At 47.7% G+C, this 20,699-nt stretch overlaps 1 protein-coding gene across 1 annotated transcript in view; it reads right to left on the reverse strand.

Annotated features, from left to right (window-relative positions):
• Nucleotides 1-15,782, reverse strand: part of PCDH15 (protocadherin related 15) — a 633,545-nt gene extending 617,763 nt beyond the window's left edge. Inside the window, exon 1 of the mRNA XM_077784512.1 lies at nt 15,685-15,782. The gene's annotated coding sequence lies outside the window, so the exon portion shown is untranslated. The remainder of the gene's footprint in view (nt 1-15,684) is intronic.
• Between the last annotated feature and the right edge of the window lie 4,917 nt (nt 15,783-20,699).

Below are 20,699 nucleotides of genomic sequence, written 5' to 3' on the forward strand. Positions count from 1 at the left end.
AAAAAAAGAAGAACTGTTGAACTCAGCTCTTCATTTTCTCCACGGATGAAAGAAGAGATTAAAAAGATGTTCTAAATAAAAGCAGAGGATTTCTGGCATTTAAAGAACATAAAGGGAGAGGCAATGCATCAATGCCTGAGCAGCAGAATCCCAGCAGTTCATCTTCTCCTCACTCAGGTGTTCTGTGAGTAAACAGCCAGCACAGCTGAAGGGAGAGCACGAGGAATTCAAGGGAGAAACACAACTGGAGCTCAGCAAATCAATACCTCCAGCACACGAGCTGTGCTCCTCATTAGTCCAGAGCTGATGTTAATGCTCCTTCTGATCACTGCTTCTTGGGGGTTTTAAAAATATGGAGAAAATGAAAAGGTTGTGAAAATGCTCGGCTCTTGGAGGCAATAACTGAGGGGACGCTGAGAAGGGCCCAGGTAACCCTGATGCTAGCTGGTAATGTAGATTAAAGAGGAGGGATCTGTGGCTCCTGTATTCCTCAATCTGTCCTATTTGCCAGGCTGGAATTACCATCCTGGAGCAAGCCTGCCTTTGAGCACAGCTGTCAGGGAAGAGCTTTTTAAATTCAGATTTTCCCCAAAATTGTTGAGCCACCAGCATTGTTGTCCAAAGATAGCTCCCAGTACAATGGGGGAAGTGAAAGTTATTTTCATGTACACTGCTTTTAGAATTTCAATTCCTTCTTCTCTCATTGGATGCAATCCTCTGGAGCAAAATTAAAATTAGTGGTGATAGCCATATAATAGTCTAGGGGGAGGAACGTGTACCAAAACACTCCTACACTCTGTGGTGTTACCACTTGGAGATATTTGCTTCCATCCCCTTCTCCTTGGTACGAAGGGAAGGATGTCACCATGGCCTGCAGCAAAAGGCTGAGCTTGGAGCAAAATGAGCTGCTAAACCTGAGGCCAGACGAGCAGCAGACACAGAGCTGAGGTAACTTTTCTTTACTCTGCCATTTATTCCAACCAGAGGAGGAATGGAGGGAAAAGTAGGGTCTTAAAAATAGAAAGTTCCTCAAAAACTTTGGGGGACCTTATGAAGGATGCACAATTTAGCCAGAAATTGAGGGTACATGGGTGGTAATGAGGGGCAGAGAAACAGAACAAATTTGAGGCATTGAAAGCAGCAGAGCCAGACTGGCTGTGGCTTCAGAAGGCTCCACCATTCCCACGGCATATCCTGCTGCTGCAGGACACTCACCTGTTTCAAGACATGAATGATATAATTGGTCACAGCATAGGGAATGCAGGCTTTTGTTGGGGAAAATAGGTGAAAAAAAAAATTCTGAGCAGCTATGTTTGTATGTCTGAACCCTCTGCACACAGACCATGCTAAAAGATGCAGAGGTCAGTGAAGGACTGGCAAACATGAGAGGAGTTCACTTTCCAAGACCCACAGACATCCAGCAAATACATCAGCTTCTCAAAATACTCCTACTGAGGCAGCAGTAAACAAAGCTCATGTGATGTTTGTCCCCTCATTGGAAATGTAGTGATGTTATTTGGTACAACACCCTAAGGGGGACATATTCCAGAGAAAACAGAACTTGAAGGACTGGTGTGAGGGGAAAGAGAATGGAAATGCAAAGGGAAAAGCCTCCAGCACAGCTCCCCAGGCCTGCAGAAACACCCTGGCAGTGTTGAGGAGAGTTGTCCACCCAAATAAAAAGTCATACCTGAGCCTGTTCCTCTGGAGCTTCCAAGCTGTGCCTGCCTCCAGATGTTGGAGGCTCTAGAAAATTTCCTTCCCCACACCCCCCCAGCTGGCTCTGTGTGCTCAGGAAAAGCCAGCAGGATCCTGCAGGAGAGCACCAGGAAAAGGGCACAGTGCCTGGTGCTGCCTCCCTAAAGGCTGATTCCAACGGGAGCAGGCTCAAGATCCAGCCCTGACCACCCGGGCTGCAGGGCTGGGAGCTCAGCAGAACATTCCTAAATAACACTGCACAAATCAGCACAAACCAGGTGAAGCTTTCCTGCCAGGTCAGACACCCTCCAGCCCAGTGCTGGCCTGTTTCCTCGTGGCACCACACAACCAAGCCTGCTCAGAGCCCTGCCAACTCTCCCAAGAGCACAGCAGGGATGGATCTATGCCCACATCAGCAAATCCCACAGAATTATCAGCAGACACTTGTGGATGCACAGGTCACAGCACCAGCTCAGGCTCTGCCCCACACCAAAGCTTTGAACTGCCCTGAACCAGGCAAGGCTGCAGCATAACTGGTCCTGCCTCTTTCATCCAAGGAGGGACACAGATGTGTCCCTCACACCCAGAGACTGGGGTGGCTGGGGACAGGAGAGTTGCCCAGATTTTCCATAAAGTGCCTACACGGTGCAGGCTGTTTGGAGAGAGAGGGAAGGGAGGGTATCAGCTCTTCCCAGCACTTCCCTAAGGAGCACTTTGGAATCATGGAATGGTTTGGGTTGGAAGGGACCTTAAAGCCCATCCCTGCCATGTCAGGGACATCTTCCACTGTCCCAGGCTGCTCCAAGGCCTGTCCAACCTAGCCTTGGACTCTTCCAGGGATCCAGGGGCAGCCACAGCTGCTCTGGGCACCCTGTGCCCTGTGAGGATGGTGAGGAACTGGAAGAACATCCCACTAATATCTGATCTAGACCTACTCTCTTCCAGCTTGAATCCATTCTCCACTGCCCTGTCTCTGCAGGGCTGTTCCTGCTGAACTCTCAAGGCTCCCCTTAGAAGCCGCCCTTTCCTCACTACAAATGTTAGGGGAAATCTTTTGGTTTAATCCCTGGGAACTGCACATTTGCATACTGCCCACACAGCTCCAAAGCACCGAGATTTTTTTTTCTATTTAACAAGTCCTTAAACGCAAAAAGTCCTCAAGTCCCACATGAAACCTCAGCTCACTCCTCTGGATGATGCTGGGAGCAAAGCAAGTCTCACAAGAGAGAGGTTGCTCCCTCTGGGAAACTACAGGCAAAAAAAAGGAACATAATCCCTCTGTCCACAACAGGCTATGGAAGCAGGAGACACCAAAAAGGGCAGGAAACTACTTCAGCAAAAGGACAATGCTGGCACAATAACAAATTCGAAAACATGAGTCTTAAATAAGCATATATTGTAAGAGATAGGCAGAGTAATTGGAGCAATCAGCCTTTGGCTGAGAAGAGGGAATATTACCCATGACATGCTTTGTTTTGTGAGAGGGAATGTTCAGCCAGGCAGGCTCAATGGTCCCCTCAACCACTGAATTCCCATGAGAATTTTAACAAAGCCACGTGTTTATTTGAGCACTTGAAGGAAATTACTTTCTAAATGACCACTCAAGAGAGGCAGAAAGCAAACAGAGCTCACCAAGGAGTAGGGCACAGGTGATCAGAAATGCCTTTGGAGGAACCCAGGACAGGAGGCTGGCTGGTAACAAGTGATCTCTTGGAGAGACCCTGCCAAATGTTCTGTTTTAAAGGCTGTCTTGGGCCAGTGTTCCACATTTTCTTTTTCATAATCTTGTTGCAAGAACAGCAGAAGGTCTAGGTTTTCTTTATTTTCTTTTTTTTTTGTTCATTTTTAAAGCCCAAGGAAAAAAATTCAGGTTTTTATACGAGAACAAAACAAGAAGCTAAAGCCTGCATTATTTGAAAAAGCAATGCAACTCTTTGGAGAAGCTGATACAACAACACTGAAAAGCAGGGATGGCACAGAACATGGGGAACAAGACTTTGGACCACTACCTAAGAACATATTTGAAGAGAGAAGATACAGTTTTTACCTCCTGCTCCCTAATTCCAGCCATTTCCAAAGGAGCCAGGATGCACATCAATCCCAGCAGATTAAAACCTAATGACCAATCTTTTGCCATTAGACATGCCTGCCTACCTTGGAGTCAACATCCAGCCTTGCAGGTGAGAAGTGCTGGGTTTCTAACAGCTCTCAAAAATAATTTTCCAGGTTCTGAGCTCCTCATTATAACTGATTTCAGAGTCCAAAATTCATTAACTGTGCTTCACCACCTCCCAGCTGACACCATTGTACAATGCAGACAATTCTTGGAGCTCTGACACTTCTTCTATGTATACAAAGGTTTTGGTTTGTTTGTTTTGGGGTTTTTTTTACTTTCTGTGGAAGGAAATATAACAGCAATGGAGCAATACACTTGCTACATGTTGCAATGGGATTGAAAAAGAGAGAAGAAAGAAAGAATTGATTGTATATCTTGAGACCTACCAGCAAAGCTCACTTTGTATTCTTAACAAAATTTCAAGTCCATGGCCTACCTGAAATTATATAAGAATGGGTCAATTAAGAAGTGTAAATGGTTTCATGCTAACCACAGGAGAACAAACCACAGCCAACAGCTCTATACCCTGTAATCTGGGAAATATATGGAGTTTTGGTTTTAAGAAGCTCCACTTTGATGCATTTTTTTAAAGTAGAGAGGCTGCTAATTCGACCTCTATATCCACCTGACAGACATGATATTGTTATATTGGAATTGAAAACAAGATTGAATCATATACCCAGTTATTCAAAAGCATTCAGCAGGACAAGGCTGGCATACAGCTCCCCAGAAAGGCTGTGGCCATCAGACTGGGGAAATAGAAACACCTGAACAAAAAACTTTATTTTATATGGCAATGTAGATTAATCCTTCTGAGCCTGGTATTGGTGATGCTCAGGGCAGCTGCACTCCTTCAGTGCCTGCTTCAGATTTCACATCCAAACCTCCAGGTTTCCATGCCCTTCCTCCTTTGCATGTGACAAAAGGTCTCCAGCTCAGGAATGCCCCCATTTTCCATGAAAATCAATCCACTCTTGCATGCCCATGGAACACACAGCCCTCTATCAGTCCTGATTCGAGCAGAACCAAAGCTAAAAGTGACTCCATGATTTTTAGGAGGCTCTGGAGAGAATTTAAGCACTCATGAGTGGATATAGCTGTAAAAACAGGTAAAATGGGAAGTACTGGTGGAGCTCCCATTGTTCCTCAACACCGTGAGCCCAACACAGCCCCTGGCTCATCCCTGCCCCCTTTCCAAGGTCTCCAGACAGCTCAGCAAGACTGGGCATCATCCACCCCCATCCTTCCCTGAGGGGTTTACAGCCTAATCCCAGATTTCCAGCTCCTTCTCAGATTCTTGAGCCCCACAGCTTCATCCAAATCCACACCACCAGCAAACAGCAGTTATTCTTAACCCTGCACAATTCCTTCTGCCAAAAGCAACAAGGGGTCCACAATCTGGCAATATGTTGGATCACACCACAGAAACTGCCACCAATTCGTGGGTTACAGCTTTTCCCCACCCTTCCAGAAGGCTGAAATAGTTGTAACCAGCCTGGAGAACACAACCAATTTATTACAGTGATCGTTTCTTGCTGGCTCCCCTCTGCAATCCCTCTCACTGCTTCCAGCAGAATGTTAACTCCAAGAAAACGGAGCAGTGGGGAAAAGGAAACAGTGTTCCTACAGATGTGAATGTCATGTAAATGTCAAACCTCCTGTTAAAATTTGATCAGGAGGCTGAGTGAGAGGGAAAGAGCGTTTCTGTGAGTAAACCAGAAACATTAACAAGAGTTTCAGGCTGTCTGATCACAATGGGACCTCAGTGATGGATTTCATTATTCTTAATTTCCCATGTAATATTAAGCTGCAATTGATTTTACTAAAAGATCATATATAACAGTACAAGAACTGCAAACAAATGTTGGTTGACAGGATGGATCTACATCGGTCTTAAAATTAAAAATTTTGTGTGCTTTTTTACAACTGCACTTAATATAAAAAAAATTCATTTCTTCTGCATTACAAATAAATGCCTCTCTACTTAGAAAGACTTGGAGCACGTGCATTCATTCACTTGTACCAGGACACAAAAGGTGGTTTCCTACAAAATCCCAAAAAGCGGAATTCCAGCAGACGCTACAGGGACACAGATAATTGCAATGAACCAATCTCCAGAGCTGTTTTTTTGTTTGGTTTTGGTTTTGTTTGGGGTGGGGGTTTTTTGTTATTTTATTTTTTTTGGGGGGGTGGGTGTTTGGGTGTTTTTTGGTGGGTTTTTTTGGGGGGGAGGGTTTGGTTTTTTGGGGGTTTTTTGCGGTTTTTTGTTGTTGTTGTTTTTGTTGTTGCTGTTGTTTTGTAAATGAACTGTTTTTCCCATGATTTCACAGTCCCATTGGACACATTTCTTGGCGAACCTCAGGTAGGAGAAGTTCCTGTCTCAGGGATGCTCTCAGCTCTGCCGTTTCAGGACCCTGGACATCTCCCAGACCGTCTCGAGTGTTCCAAGAGCGAGGTGTTACTGACACGGGGAAAGAGACATTTGTCTACTGAGACAGGAGCAGATTGGATTTTAGGAAGGATTTTTTGGTGATGAGGCCCTGGCACAGGGTGCCCAGAGCAGCTGTGGCTGCCCCTGGATCCCTGGCAGTGCCCAAGCCCAGGCTGGACAGGGCTTGGAGCAGCCTGGGGCAGTGGGAGGTGTCCCTGCCCATGGCAGGGTGGCACTAAGGTCTCTTCCAACACAAACCAATCTGGGATTCCATGAACTGTAGCTGTTGGTTTTAACACCGAATTAAAAACTTGCTTTGCTCTAAAACATACAAAAGAACTCTACAGCAACATTCAGGTTACTCAATGCAAATTTAGGATTAGAAAAAAATTATCCAGCTACATGACACTTTCTCTCCAGCTTTACATGTCCCCACCAAACCACCACCTCCTCTCAGCACACCTCTGGCACTACCAATGCCAGCCTTGTTTCAGTTCAGAATTACTTTCAAAACAGCCCAGCAATTGCCCTGAAATGATCCTTTTCTGCCCAAAAAGTCCTCACTTTTATCAGGTGTGCATGGCTCAAAAGTCTGAGTTCATTTTGCAGTAGCCTTGGCATCACAGTTCCCTGTTGTGCCACCAAAACCACCTGCTCATTTCTTCCACAGGAGTTATACAAGGATATCCTTGGAAAGAACTTGGAATTTCATGCCCTCAATGACATCCTCTGTGGCTGGCAGCCCAAGTCATAAACTTGTCACTATCCTGAAAATTGTGGGAGGGCAAGAGGACATAACATCCATATTTCTGATGGATGAATCCCTTTGGTTTGAGACTCCCTTAGTAGTTGGACAATTTTTTTTTTTTAATCTGCCTTCAAAGATATGAGAATAGGAACATTGTCAAAGACTCTAAGGGAAATAATTGTAACCTCCCCCCCCCAAAAAAGAGAGTTTTTAAGGGATTTCAATAATCCTATGTCCTTTCCCTTCAATGAGGCAATGCAGGCACTGTCTTCCACTGCCTCACTGCTGTTTGAAGTTATAATCAGGAAGGACTAAAGCTGAAAGGGAAGCAGGTTGCAGTGCCAGTGGACAAAGCCTCCATCTATTACGAATTTCATGAGCAGCCTGATTCATCTATTCCATAGCTTCAGTCCCCCCAGCTTCCTTCCCAGATGAAAAGAGGCCACAATGGTGGCCAGCTCTCCTCTCCTGCTGTACTGCCACATTGCTGAACTTCCCTCATCCACAGAAAGCTCTGGATAAATCCAGAGCAACTGCAGAGAGGACAGACATCATCCAGCAGGAGCCTCTCCCCCCTCTCCTCTGCTTCCCGAGGGGGCTGCCAGGCACAAGGACACCACAGAGGCTGCTGAGGAATTCCTGGGGCTGTGCACCCCTCTCCTGCTCCAGCTGGGTTCTCACAGGATCTCATTCCCTGGGGTTTTTCAAAATACAAAGTGAATTTTACGAGCCCTGTCATTCACCAGTTAGGAAACCTGTTTCATTCAAGGCTGTATATCCGTAAAAACCAAAACCATCTGAAACTTACTGGGTGCATTTATCCAGATCTTCCTCAGGTAAATGGACTTATGCAAATATCCTTGTTTCACATTTAATGTTAAAAAGATTTTTTTTATAAACTGAAAGTTTTATTCTAATGAAAGGCATTGCTCTCAGAAAGTATTGAAAAAAGAAGTGAAAAAGTAGCAATGGAAGGCTGCTGAAGAAGATTATCATCTTCTCTATGATTGATTTGGGCACCTAAAAAGGAAAAAGTCCAGCAACTTAAGTAAAATGAGAGTCCTGGAAAGCTCCTTGACTATCAAAAGTGCAGCAATTTCATTATTATGAAGAAATTCATTCTAGTGGACATCTGAGTAACAGAGATCAGACTGCTCTTGAGAGATTTAAAGATCCTATTTGTGAATGTTAAATAACTTGAAGCTCCATAAGCTAAATGGATTCAGAAACCAGTCAGTGCTTCTTTGAATTTAACTTGTGCTCACACATCTATCTCCCTCCCCTTTCTCTGACAGGAACCAAAAAAAAAAAAAATAAAAATTCAGTGGCAATCTACTTCTGCATCAAATTGTTCATTTTTCCTTGTCATACACATGGCACTGAAGTGTCACAACCTAATTCCATTAGAGTTTGGGTTTCATTTCTAATTTGCACTCATTCTAGGTGCAACAAGTAAAATTAAATACACCATATTCTAATTACTTCCACTATGCTGCCTCACAGTTTCCTCAAACTTGCCATCTCTGTTTGCAGACAAGAGCAGAGAAGAAAGCCCCAAGTTATTTTGTGTTGTTGAACACACCACCAGAAACCAAAGGTCCCCAAGTTATTTCAAGCTTGGATATTACCCAAGAGTAAAAACTGGAAGAAAAAGCCCAATAACTTCATAATCCATAAACTGAGTTTGCTTGGTGAAGCACAGTTCTGTTCAGGAGAGAATCTTGGGAATAAGGATCTGCCATAGTGCTCAAGAAGGCACCTTTGGAGTGCAGCCACACTCAAATATTTGTTACTGAGAGGAAACACTCAAAAAACAGTTTAATGAAAGCTCAATCAGAACCACACCAATGTTTGCCTCTTCTCCTACTCCCAAAAGGCCATAATGGATTTCTCTTTTTAGAAAAAGATTATTTTTCTCCACAATCATGATAATCACCATCATCACAGAATCCTGGCTGTAAAAGACCTCCAAGATCAAAATCCAGCTGCAAATCCAGCCCTGCCAAGCCCACCTCCAACCCATAATCCAAGTGCCACCTGCTCATGCTCTAAAATCCATCCCTGAAGTTTGCACAGCTGTGATGGGAGCAGGGTGTTTGCTTGGCTGGGGAAACACCCTGCAAACAGGCCAAGTTCACAGCAAGATCTGCAAGGAGGGAGCACAGAGCTGCCCAACGTCCTCCCAGCCATGTTTGGAATATTGTGATATCTCAGTGGAACTGCTGCCTGTGAATTTTGGCCATCAGAGAAATCTGGAGTTCCATGCTCTCGTGGGGCTGGAGATGGCACACAGCTCAAAATCTCCTTGTGGAGCAGTGCCATGGGACAACACCCAGACCATCACACCACAGGAGTTCTCTCCCTCTTGCCAAAATCAACCATGGAAGTGCCCTGTGGAAGACAGCACCCGCTGAGACAGGAGCCCTGCTTCTCCAGATACAGAGGAGGAAACTGGAAATGCTGCAATCAGCCATTCAAATTACTCTTCACACCGGAATTAGGATTCATGTTTTTGTCAAAGGCACCACAGGAAATGCAATGAACAGATTGCAGTTGTATCTCTCACCCAAAAGAAAAATCACCAAAATCCTCCAATGGCTGGACATTGAACCAGATTTTGAATGGGAAACAAAGGAGTATTTTTATCTGTTTAAAATATGATAGAAGGAATCAAGTGAATGAAGTAAATCCAGCAATCAGCACATGGATGAATTGAATGCAAGAACCTGGCTGTGCAGGAAGGCACCCCAGTAACAATAAGAAGTCTGGAAAATGGACATATCATGGCACAATCCCCATCACACAGCCCTCCCAGATCCTCAGGCACTGCTATTTACACCTTTCTTCTTACAGCCTGGGTCCTAGGCCATTAAACACTGAATTATTTGTGTTAGTTTTAAGTAGAAATGTGTGCTAATGTGTATTTCTGGAAAAACAAAGCTATTTTAGGCACAAGTTCCTATCCAAATCTGATTGTCCAACCACCAAATTAATAACAAGCACTGGTAAAAGCAGTAGCTGTATGTTTGTCTCCCACTAATTAAATCACTTCAACCAGAGCAGCATTTCAGTTCTTAAGCATAATCTTTACTTTAGAAAGGACTCTTACCGAGATGGCTCCTAAAAATGCTTTACCAGGAGTATTTTTCTCCTTGCATCTTTCCCCAACTGCTCCCAGAAATCTTTCCACTAGCTTTAATCAGTCAGCTTTGCCTTTTTACCTCACTTTCTTCTCTCACTACCTCAAATGGTTTGTTCGGGTTAGAAAATGAAGCATATGAACTAAATTTAAAAAAATAAGGGAGCACTTCAGTGACAGAAAACAGCTGCAGCCTTTGTGGCTCTTCTCTTTGAACCTCCCTCTGCTGCTCTTTTTTTCCTTGCCCTTCAGACTGCACTATTCCAGGGAATTTATTTGAACCAAAACTGTTTTTTTCTGTGTTGCAGGGCATTGTTTGATGACAGACAAAACAGGCTGGAGAAGGACAGCAGTCCATGGCCCTTCCTCAGGCAGTCATCCAGGACAGGCAAGCTTGGATTGTTTGAAGTTCCAAGGAAAACTGGGAGAAAGCCCAAGATTTTTCTGTTCACCTTCAGGCTAAGATTGCAATCTTGATGCCACCGATGCACTGGAGCATTATTTCCCAGTATAAGCCAGCGCAGCTCAGGCAAGGCTTTCATCCACAGGGTGGGAGAGCCTGGACTGAATCTGGAATCTGATTCTGGATTCCACTGACTAGAATCTGGCTCATCCCAGCTCTGCTGTCACTGCAGCTGCAGCTTTGGTTCACCACTCATCTGTTTGTGCCTCTAGTTGTTCTCCAAACCTCTAGTTGTTCTAGAGGTTCCCAGCAGAGACAAAGTTCCTCTGATGCAGCCCAAACAAACAATTCACACCCTCCCCTGCCTTTCCCACACAGGCAGAGGGGCTCCCTTGCTCATCCCAGTTCAGCAGTGCTGGGCTTGGCTGCACCCTGGAATCTCTAAGGCAGCTCCTTCACATTTTGTGGCTGTCCCAGGATCTCTGGAAGTCTCCAAGGCCAGGTTGGATGGGGCTTGGAACAGCCTGGGAGAGTGGAAGATATCCCTGCCCACAGCACAGGGTGGCACTGGATGGCTTTTAGGTCTCTTCCAGACCACTTTGGGATTCTGGGATTAACCAAGGATTGAGGCAATCACACTGACAAGGGTGAATTTCTGCCAATGGGGGAATCCCCAGGGATGCAAGGCAGCTGCAGCCCCACTCCAGCTGTAGATCACCCTTCTCCCTACTGGCTGTCCCTTCCCAAGTGAATCCAGGGAGAACACCTTTGTCCCTGTCACACACAAAGCTGTGTGTTTTGGGTGCATTGAGGTGTGGGAATCCAGAGCTTCCCTCTGGTGGCCTGGCAGGTCTGGGACCCTGGCAGGGGTCAGGAACCCCCCTGGACAGAGCCCCCAGAGACACTGTCTGTGATCTCTGGCCATGGAAAAGAGTTTGCAATATTACAGGATGAATTACCAGCTCTGAGTGTTTGATATAAGTAATAATTAAGTGTGGCACGGGTGCAAAAGTAAAATTTTAGGATTCTAGATTAGGGGTCCAAAGGGGACAAGATGGAGGAAATTGGGTGTGTCTTGTCCTTTTTCTCCTTCTTCATGCCCTCCATGTTTCACTGTGGGGTTGGCATTTTTCTATTAGTTTAAGCTAAGAACACACTATTCAACATAGATAATAAATATTAACACATTATTATAAATATAGCACACAATTTCTAATATATAATATTTATAACATCCCACTAAAAGGCAGAGCCCCACACACTACCCTACAAAACAAACCTACAACAAAACAACAAAAAATATTATAAATAAGCAAAAATAAACAACCTTAAAAACCAACACAAACAAATTATAACTTCTTCTTTAACAACGAATCAAAAAACCAAAAACTTTCTACAATCTCAAAATCACCAATACCACAAATTCCAACATAGAGGGGCCATAAGGAGGTCAGATCAGTAGATTTATATGTACAAAACAGACAGTCTTTTAAGTGACTTTAGCTCTTCCTTCAGAGGTTTATCACCAACCATCAGAATTATTTGTTTACCTTGTTTGGAGCTATAGCTTGATAAAAGTCCAGCCAGACATGCAGTAGCCCAAGAACATCCTGTCACCCTAACAGCTCAGGGACACCCCGAGCCACTGCCAGGGGATCACACCCACTGCCTGAACTGCCAAAAAACCCACTTCCCACTGCTGCTGAGTTAGTCCTGATTGTCAAGTCTCTTGTAATAAATCACCTAAGCATGGAGAGCTGCAGGAGCATCTCCCCTCCCAGAAGCCTGCTCTGCTGTGCTTGCACAAGCTTTTCAGGCACTCAATGTTTCTTCCCCCAAAAGGCTTCACATCAACAAATGCATCACATAGAATCCTCTGGTAGCAGCAAAATTAATATATACCTGCAAGGCACTTTTTTTCCCTTCATCAATCAGTTGATTAGTTATTTTTAATTAAAACAGCAAGCTCTGATTGCAGGATTTTGAGCAATAATCCTTGCCACTTTAACTACTGTTTTCTGTGGTTCAGACACTGAATTTATAAACTATTAATAGGACAGAACAAGCAAACTTGGGTTTAATTCTCAAGCAGCATTTTGGCTTGATCCAGATTTCAAGCTTTCCGTTATCCCTCCACATGATACAAATACCAAGAAGTAAATAATTAATTGGCTAACAGATCAGTTTTCGTCTGTGCACTCTGAGTTTAAGAGAAAAACTGCTGGTTCACACACAAAAAGCTCCAGTGCTTCATTTTGTCAGAAGTATGTTAAGTTTGCTTCAAGCTCGAATGAAGAAGATCCAAAAAGAACCTTCATGGGTAAAAAGGTTCTCTTCGCCAAATTAAAAGGTTTGGTATCATACTTGCTGTCAAAACAGAACTAAGACCAGATTTTACTATTTTCCGATTTTCAGATTGGCTTGGCTGGACAGAGGCCCATATGCAGACACAAATATAAAATAAACAAAACAAAAAAAAAAAAAAAAAAAAAAGGGATGCTACTGTTCATGTTATTTTCCTGTTTGAGAGCATTTAGACTAACTAAGGCTGAATTGCTACCAGAAGTTTACTAAAGCCATGAAAGGATAAGTGCAAAGCTACTGTTTTCATTTCCTTCAGCTGCTTGCTAAACAGGAGCAGAGTTTTAACAACTTATTTCCCTCATTTGAAGCTATTAACAAAGTACTTAAATCCCAGAGTTCAGGGGTAAATCTCCATGGATTTCAGGCTGCTAAGGCATGGGAAGAAGGAAAGGAGTACAAACGAGGGAGACCACGTTTTAAGGATGTGAAACACCAAGTAAAAATGTGGTTCCTGAAGCATCCGGGAGCAATACATAGGAACTTACAGAAATTTAGATTGTAAATTGAGGGAAAAGAACTCAAGCCATGTTCTAACTCCTGTCTGATGTCCATGCCCAAAGCTCTGTATCCCTGAATCAGTCCTGTGGCAGCTTCTGAAGCACAAAACTTCAGTCTACAGCTAATGCCCACCCAGCACTGCAGCAGAGCTGTCCCAAACAGCCACCAAGCCCAGGGCACTCGGCAGCAGCTCAACACCTGGTGCTTCAGGATTCCATCCCTGTACAAAGCAGCAGAGCCCAGATCCGAGCAGCTCATTTACACAGCTGATTTAATGCTTCACTGCTGGAGGAATGAGTGATAACCGTGGTCTCAACAAAGCTGACTGAACCTCTTCTGCTGCAGAACGCACGCTGAGCTAAGCGCTCACTTTTGGAGGTGTTTAGCAGGTTGCTCTACCAACCATTCCCATTTTGCCGGAGGAATTGGATACTCTTAACACTTTTCCAGATATGAGCTCATGTTGTCATTGAGAAGTTAAAGAAAAAGCAGGCTGCGAAAGGCTGCACGTGAAGCTTTGAATAAAAACGAGAGCAAGCCCGATTTAAGTGTCCCTTTGCCTGCCCACGGTCATTCCCCTGACAATTAAGCACGTGCCACCTCCAGACACCGAGGGTGACAGAAGGGGACCTGCCACATCCACGGCAGCTGAAGCAAGAGGGGAGAGCCAGTAGCCCTCGATTTGGGATGAATCTGCCTCAAATTTCGCAAAGCTTTGACACACCAGAAAGCCGAGAGCAGGGTGGGCTCCCGTGCGGCTGCTGTAGGTGCCGCGCTCCGCGTGTGCCAAGGCTGTCACCCCTGCGGCAGCGCCAGCACGCTCCCGGTGCCCCTTCAGGGCGCTGGGAAAAGCATCCAAAAGCATCCAAAAGCATCCTCGCTCCCGTTCCGCGCTCCATGCGGACCGGGCTCTGCTGCGAGGCAGGAGGAGATCGCATCTCTCAGGCAGAACTGAATTGGGAAAAGTTACACGGCAGGAACAGTTTGCATTCACCCCCAGCTTGCTACGTGGGATCTCGAGAACATTTGCTTTACCACTCCAGCCATGCAGTCTGATTTTATTTTTAAATGTCTCTTTTTCCCCAGTTTCCACTCATCAGAGAGCAAAACTGTTCTCAGTCGAGGTGAGAAACGTATTTGCTTAACACGCAGACAGCCCAAAGAGCAGTCTGAGAAATTTATATGTCACGAACCTCCTCCCGTCGGGGGGTGGGTGGGTGGGAACAGACACGGAAATGTTTCCACCTTAACTTTTGATGATGGGAGTGGGAGCAGCCCGCCTAGCGAACACAAGGGCTTCCCCCCACACCTCGGCGGGGCTCAAATGAGTCAACGGGCACTGATTTGCATCCAAAAACCCTTTCGACTACCACACCCCTCCCTCCGAATTAACATCCAATCATCATTAATGGCCACTGCCGAAACGCGCAGAGGGGATGGGAAGCCGGCTCCTGCCTCTCCCGGGGTGTGCCCCCAGATGACACCACCCACACCTCGGTGCTGCTCTTCCCGAGGTAATCCCAGCGCTGAGGCTCCAGCCCCCGCGGCTGACCTCACCGCACATCCCTCAAGTTCGCACAACATTTCAAACACGGGGCTCGCATCAGCCACGGGGATCGATAAAATCACTGGGGTGTGTAAAAGGTGCGCAGCAGAGTCACATCACCTGCCAGGAGCCGGGCACGGGGGTTACCCTGCTGATTCCTGCCGTAATCCCACTCCCAGAGCGTTCCCGAGCCCTGGAAGGTGCCTCTCCGCAGCTTTGCGGCTGCAAGGCAAGGATCTTCCCGTCTCCCCTCCGCAGGACTCCCCCGATGCCTGGAGGGCTGAGGCACTGGGGAGGAGGCAGCGGGGAAGGCACCCAGCACCACTCCGCTTCCCCCAGAGGAGCTGGGAAACGAGATGGAGCAGCAGGCTCTCCCGCGCCAAGTATTACAGGAGCAGAATACTAACGGGTTCCTTTTTTTTACCCATTACCATATGCAGATATTAAAGTCTGAGCGCTGCATTTCAGCCACTACTGGCCCTCGCAAATTAACCCCGCATCTCAAAGCGACACCACAGTAGTTGAGGTCACCGTCTCTCCTCTGCTTGGCGACAGGGACCGATGGGGAAGGGGAGGAGGAGATGGGTATCTAGCCTCGCTGGAGGAGGCTCTCCCGGCTCCGGCCGCGGAGCCCTGCCCTCTCCCCGGCGGGGTGGGAGCCTCGGGCTGAGCCCGAGGAGCCGCGGCGGGGCAGCTCCGGCATCCCCCCGCCTGCGCATCCCTCCGTCGCCCCCGACTTACCCCCTTCCGCCGGGAAACTTTCGGCCGCGCCGGGCAGCGGGACGGGCCGGGGGCCGCCGCCCTGTGGCAGCGAGGCCCGCGGGCTCCGTGCGGGCGCGGGGGCAGCGGCGGCGCCGCTCCGCCCGCCGGGGCCAGCGCGGCTGCGGCGCTGCCTGCGCAGGGGCGGGGGGAGCGCGGCCGCCGCTGCCCGCCCGGCGCGGCCGCGGCTCCGGCGCGGGGAAAGCGCTGCTGCGCTGCGGAGCCGCGGCTCGTGCCCGCCTCCCCGCATCGGCGAGAGCGAAAAAAAATGCAGGAAGGGAGGGAGGGAGGAGCGGGGTGGGGGGGAGTGAGGGGGAGAAAGAAGGCAGCAAGCGTTCGCGAGGGCTCCGGGCATCGCTGCCTCCCCGGCAGCCGGTCCTCCGGGATAGCGCAGCCAACTCCCTGGCAGCCGCGCCGCCCGCCTCGCCCCACGGCCAGGGCGGAGCGGGCCGGGGGCTCCAGGGCCGCTCCTTCCCCCTCTGCCTCCCTCCAGCCGCGGCTGCGCTGCGCTCCCAGCCCGCCCGAGCGGGAGATGCTCCGCGGCGCCGGGAAGGAACCTCCGGCAAAGCGGCACTCAGCGAGCCCAACTCCGGAGCGGCGCGCACCGCTGCCGGGGCTGTGCTTGCTGCTGATGCCTGGTCCCCAAATGCCACCTGTAGGCCTGTTTCCTCGGAGGCTCAGTGTCTCGGCGTGCGAAGTTTCAGGTGGCGAATCAACACCGCGGGGACCTGTTGGGTGCCCGGTGTGCGCGGCGGGTCAGCCCCGCCGCCGGCTCTTGAGAGCATCCCGCACAAACCCGGCCCACCGCGCTCACTGCCGGAGCACCGGAGACCCCGAGGGGGAAAACCCTCGGTGTTACCCTAAGGCAGCACAAACCTTCGTTTCTAATAAACAAACTCCGCGTTGATTCAGGCCCATACAAGGAAAGGACCTCTCAGAAGTGAGCGGCAGCTAAAGCGCTGCTGGTTTCAAACGCAAATGTTCACCGCTTCACCCTGCCCCCTCCGCTCAGCTCCAGCCCGGGCAGGACAGGCTTGCTCTCTCGGAAGAGAGTTTTTCCTTACTTGAGAAAATACAAAACGCGAATTTGTCCTTTTAATTACACCAAACTCCCCTCCCCTCTTGCCTTCAAGCCCCTTTATTGCGTTCACCTGTGCGCCTCCCTCACACTTCTGCGGGCAACCCCACCAGCAGAACCACCAACATCTGTCTGTCAAACCTTTTAAAAAGGAAAATAATCACTCCTGACCTTTCACGTGAAGATGACCGTGTAAATCCCGCGTATCTCAATATCCTCTCAAATCCAAACGTCAGCGTAGACTCAGGAACCACACATTTTCTGCCGGGAAGCCGAGTAAAATCTTTTCTTCCCCAGGTATTTTCAGAGGACCCTGCTAATTCCTTTGGAATCCCAATAACCAATCCCAGCCTTCAGAAGGACTCGCTGTGTCTCCAGAGTCCCGAGGAGCTCTAACACTCCGGAAATTCGTCCAGGAGCAGCGAGTTTGATCCGAGGGCAGCGGGATGCTGCTTTCATTCAAGACGCCGCGTAGCAGCACGCACCCCTCGGAGACCCTCACCGCGGTGGCGCTGGTGGCCACAAGCCGCGGCCAGGAGCCACCGAGCGGCTTGGGGCGAGCGGCTTCGCTGCCTCCCGCAGCCGCTCAGCGCGGCTCCCGCAGCTCGGGCTGTCCCGGTGGGGGTCTCCCATCCCATCCCATCCCATCCCATCCCATCCCATCCCATCCCATCCCATCCCATCCCATCCCACCCCCGGTACCCGTGTCCTCACCTCCTCCTCGGCTGCCTCCGCCTTGCCCCGCTCGGGAGCCGCGCTCGCCAAACGCGGGCGGAGTGTGCCCCCGCCGCGGCTCGGAGGGACGGCGAACTGCAGCCGCAGGCTCCGGCCGCTCGCCCTCCTCCCTGCCTTCCTTCCTCCCCTCCCCGCCTCGTCCATCAGCGCCTCCTCTTCCTCACCTCCGCGCTCCCCGCTGGCCCCGCGCACCCGCGGGGTTTGGCTTGCCAGGGAGGGGAAAACGCCGCAAACTTCGCTGGAACAGAGAGAAACTGAGGCACACCCGACTCCGTGCGGACGCTGAGAGCTCGGGGATGCTGGTGTGGGGTGGGAAGTGAATAGGGGTGATTTCTGTGAAGTAAAAAAATGAGTATTAATTGCAGCGGCTGAAGGGGAAGTATCGCGCGTCCCGGTGCTGGCACACAGGCAGCGCATTAGCAGAAGTGGAGTTTAGGCTTCCAGCAGTTGTCCTTGCACATCTGTCTTTACAAACAAGAGATACTTGTAAAGATCCTCGTGTGCACTTCAATAGAGGCCCACAAGCTTCTTTGTTAATTTGCTTTAAATATAGGCATTTCCTGAATACGTGAGCCTTTCAGTCTTAATGGGAGATTTTTGGTGAACTATCTGAATAAAAATCTCAAACGGGCAGGGTCAGCAGCCTGTGGAATCAGGGACTTGGCCATTATGCATTTTTTAATACAATCATTTTGAAAAACACTGCACATACACTGTAACTTCCCCCACCTCTGCCCCCAAAGCTTATAAGCTGAAGCCCAGACCAATGCAGCAACCCAGACCAGACTCCTCCACTCAGAATAGGATGCAAGAACAATTAGTTACCAATAAAACCCCCCAAAAGTGGTTTTTTGAGGTTGGCTGGACCCCGTTGCTGCTGCTGCTGCCACCACAGCTGCTCACAAAGACAGGGCTCAGAAAATGGGCTCTGCCCAGCTGGCTGCCCTGCCACCACAAGGAAAGTTCCCCAAGTTCCTCTTAGCCTTGCAGCGACTTCACTTGACCCACTTCAACTCACTAAATCAGCAGAATACTCAGCTGGCAGCAAAAGACAGCATTTCCTTCATCTGTAACAAGCCAAGGGGGATCACTGAGGAGTCAGATAAACAGCAAAGCCATTGCTGAGCAGGTCTGGGATGAGCAGACCCTGCAGGTGGGGCAGGACCATCCCCTGCAGCTGCCAGTTGTTCTTACACTTGCTCAGCCACCTTGTGACCCCTTCTTCTCAATTTCACCTGTGTAAATCCAGATTAAATCCCCCAGCTGAACCTGAGGCTGAAATTTCTTCTCTCACCTCCTCTGAAGGCAAAAACAAGAGTAATTTTGATTCAGATGGAGCCTCCTTGTGCTCCTCTGCCATACAAAAGTGATGAGAGCAGGGATTTCATGCCCTGTGGTAGCCAGCTGCTTTATAGGTACACTGTAAGTATTTGAATGGCAATGTGCACTTGGCAAATCAGCTCACAGCTCAGGCCTCAGCATCATTTGTAAGGCACAGGTGAACAAAAACTTCTCTTACTTCCCTTCCTTCGTGCTACTTTAACACCCAAATTCTTCATGGCAGGGGGTTGAAATGAGATTATTTTTAAGGTCCCTTTTAACCAAAACCATTCTCTGTTTCTGTCATTTCATATTTATTTTGATTTTTCTGTTAGCAAACCCAAAGGGAAGTAGATTTAATTTGGGGAAGGAACCCACATTCGTGTCTCCCCCACCTTTAAATGCAGCACAAGTTCTCTGAGTCGTGAGACATGAACAATAACAAATGCAAATTTAAAATGTGTATTTTCACTCACCCAATGAGAATTTACTTCAGCATAATTAAAATATCATTTCTTCTCATAATCAGAAAAGTCCCATACAAACTGGAAAGAGAGAATTTAGCTCATTATAATCATAACATTAACTCCTAGAGGAAGGAAAGGAGGCAGAAGGAGGTTAAGCACGAGGGCAATGCTGCTCAGCACCTGAGGTGTTGCAGTGGCCAGGTATTTCCCCCGCCACCGTTAGATGAGTCACAGAGAGCACAGCAGAGAATCTTGTTTGCTTGTACAGGAGGCTCTGAGAGCTCAGGAGCTCCTGTGCTAGTGCAGAATTCAGTGGGGTTTGTCACACTGCACAATCATATTTGAAAATTAATGCTTTTCAATAGAGAATAATTTATTTCTTTAATTTATTTCTAATTTTGAAGCCACTTCAAAATTTGGTGGCTGATTTTAAGGAGAGAGTAAGAATTACAAGCAAAAATATCATGACTCCATTAATCAAATATTTACATATAATTTAAATGATGCTGCCATTTACTTAATCTTGAAATTCAGAGCGAAAGAGCAGAATTGCCACTGTTTGTTTAGGTATGGCTACATTCACTAAGCTCATGCCTTAAGCCTCTACTTAATCTGTTTTACTACTCAGAATAATTGCAAGCAGGGCTATAACTTCTATTACATCCCTACCTTCTCTTCTCTTTTAATGAACAGTTAATCACAGGAAGAATGTGCAGAGGCATTTGCAAAGTTCTGATTTTTCTTTTTCAATGGCCAGCTGTACTGAGAATTTGTTCAAGGATCAATGTGTATTTTATCTGAATACAATTAAAGTTGTGAATATCATTCCCCAAAGCCCCAAATTAAGTTCTCCTCATCCATCATCTCCTGTGAGCATTGAAATGGATGGAAATTTTATTGATTTCAGTGGGAGCAGGTGCAGCTCCTTCATGTGCTGGTCCATCTCAGGCCATCTGTACTTGTATGAGTGCAACGTGTGCAGCCTAGATCTGTACCTCAATACCACCCACAACCTGCTGCACATGGAAAATACATTAATTCCACGTGTTATTGGGGGAAATTATAGCCAGGAGCATCTCACACACAGTAATTAATTTACATTTCCTGCTGCAAATCATTTGCAGAACCCAGAACCTGCTGCTGTCCTCATGTCTAGATATCCATCGCACTCCTCGTTAATTTGGAGAATGCTGAGTGACCACGCTGCCCATCGATCTCATTTGCAGCTCTGAGTGCTCAGCATTTCTCCACATTAAGCCTGAGGCTGCAGGAGATGAGCAGGGAATGGCCACAAGAGCTGCTTTGGCTGAAGGCTCAGCAACACACACAGAGCCTGCAGCAAAAGCAGGAGAGAGGAGAATTCTTCTCACTCACCTGCCCCCAGCACAGCTGAGCTT

Source organism: Lonchura striata, chromosome 7 (assembly GCF_046129695.1).
Source record: "Lonchura striata isolate bLonStr1 chromosome 7, bLonStr1.mat, whole genome shotgun sequence".
Lineage (NCBI taxonomy): Eukaryota > Metazoa > Chordata > Aves > Passeriformes > Estrildidae > Lonchura > Lonchura striata.